General features: G+C 48.7%; 1 protein-coding gene across 1 annotated transcript in view; it reads left to right on the forward strand.

Moving 5' to 3' along the window:
* The window catches only part of LOC309556217 (uncharacterized protein), a 270,651-nt gene extending 268,692 nt beyond the window's left edge, over nucleotides 1-1,959 (forward strand). Inside the window, exon 4 of the mRNA XM_082258619.1 lies at nucleotides 1,889-1,959. The gene's annotated coding sequence lies outside the window, so the exon portion shown is untranslated. The remainder of the gene's footprint in view (nucleotides 1-1,888) is intronic.
* Nucleotides 1,960-2,226: the final 267 nt, after the last annotated feature.

Here is a 2,226-nt window from a genome sequence, read left to right on the forward strand (position 1 = left end):
ATCAGTTCCCATATCGCAATGTGAACTGACAGTTCCGACAGGAATCGGATCACATATGTGTGAACGCTTATGCGATCCGATTCTGTTGCAGACCAAAAAAAAGGTCCAGTGCGACTTTAGGTCCGAATGCGATGCAAATTCCTCCATACAATCTGTATGACTGAATTCGCAACGCACAGACATCGCATGTGATTTACATAGCAGTGCGTTGCGAATTGAATGCAATGTCTGACATCACATCATATGTGTGAACTGGCATTTAGAGAGGTTGTAACCCTAAAAATAAAAATAAATAAAACATAAAAAAGGAGCTCCTGTTTCCTTATAGCAGAGTAAGCAGCACAGTGCCTGTTCTGTCTAATCTATCCCTTTATAAGCTGTAAAAAACCTGGTTGATCCTGTCTGTTCCTGTGTACCCCTCTGTGCGCTGACCATGGTAGTGATAGCTGCTGATCCCTGATTACCGTGATCAGTTTTCACACCTTTGTCATCCCGCTGCTTTCCTCTCTCCCCCTGTCAGCTCCTGTGTGTCTGTCCCCCTCCCCCCCTTAGCTCCTGTGTGCGGCCCCTTTTACAGGGCGGTACAATGTTAATCATGGCTGCTCCCTGATTACCGTGATCAGTTTTTGCACCTTTGTCATCCCGCTGCTTTCCTCCCCCCCCATAAGCTCCTGTGTCTCTGTCCCCCCCCTCCGTCAGCTCCTGTGTGTCTGTCCGCCTCTGTGTGCTGACCACAGTAATCATGGCTACTGATCCCTGATTACTGTGATTAGTTTTTGCGCCTTTGTCATCCCGCTGCTTTCCTCTCCCCCCTCCATAAGTCCATAAGCTCCTGTGTGTCTGTCCCCCCCCCCCCGGTCAGCTCCTGTGTGTGTCTGTCCCCCTCTGTGCGCTGACCATGGTAATCATGGCTGCTGATCCCTGAACACTGTGATTACTGTGTCTGTCCTCCTCTCCCCCACTCGCCAGCTCCTGTGTGTTTGTCCTCCTCTCCCCTGTTACAGAGTGTGATCACTGGGTGCAGCGGAGTCCATTCAGATCAGACATTGTGGAGTAAACAGGAACTGGCTTCTTTATTGGAACATAACACAGAAATCAAAGATGTCACCTCATTGTAATAAGAACAACAGACAGGAAGAGATAACCAACAAGTTCAGTACAGTGTACAGGATATTACAACACAACATAGAAATGCATAGCATATCACTGAGCATTAGCGACATCTAGTGTCCTATTTGTGAACTGCGGTTAATCTGCTAAGCTGAAAGCTGTTGTGTCTCCAACATCCCCCCCCGTCAGCTCCTGTGTGTTTGTCCCCCTCTCCCCCCCCCCTTCCTGCCGCTATTAGTAGCTGTCAGTAAAGTAAAGAACACTTACATCCAGCTCCTCTCTTCTATTACCACTTCAGCCCCAGAAGGTTTTACCCCCTGCATTATTTTAACTGACAATTGCAGCTCCCCCTGCCCCAAAGCACCCACCCCTGCCATGTTGAGGGCGTGTGGCCTGGTATGGTCCAGGGGGGTGGGGCCACTCGCTCGTCCCCTCCCCTTTCCTGACCTGACGGGCTGCATGCTCGGATAAGGGTCTGGTATGGATTTTGGGGGGTAGCCCACGCCGTTTTTTCAGTGTAAGGCTCTCCTCAAATTCTATACCAGACTGGAAGGGCCTGGTTTGGAACCTGGGGGGGGGGGGGGGGCCCACGCCGTTTTTTTTCCCATTTTGGCTTAGAATTCCCCCTCAAGATCCTCAGAGCGCAAGTCGCACCACAAGGAGGGGGGAGTGGTTAAATATAATTGTTTAGGAGGAAGGGGGAGGAGCCAGGTGCAAGAAACTTGTTCAATTGGGTGAGGATTCACTTTAAGTAACCTTCTTCTTCCTTTCCTACCAGGAGTAGAAGCCGTGACTCCACCCCCTCCAGGCCGCTATGATCCTCTTGTTGCTCTTCATGAATCTGCAAAGCTTTTCAGGGACCGACATCCGGAAATGACGAGCAGGCGGTTTACCAACATTTCTTTTTTTTTAACATAATAAAACATTTTATTGGTGCATACAGATCGGCATTCATTGTGTCCTTTCTATCTGCCTGGATTTCAGGATGGTATCTGACATAAATGTGAAATGTTTCCATGCTGATTGTACAAAGAAAAGGAAATAATAGCACAAGGGACAGAATTGAGCGAAGGTGATCACATATCATCACATGAAGAATACATAATGGCGGCATCT

Source organism: Pelophylax lessonae (genome assembly GCF_965119305.1).
Source record: "Pelophylax lessonae genome assembly, chromosome: 5".
NCBI lineage: Eukaryota > Metazoa > Chordata > Amphibia > Anura > Ranidae > Pelophylax > Pelophylax lessonae.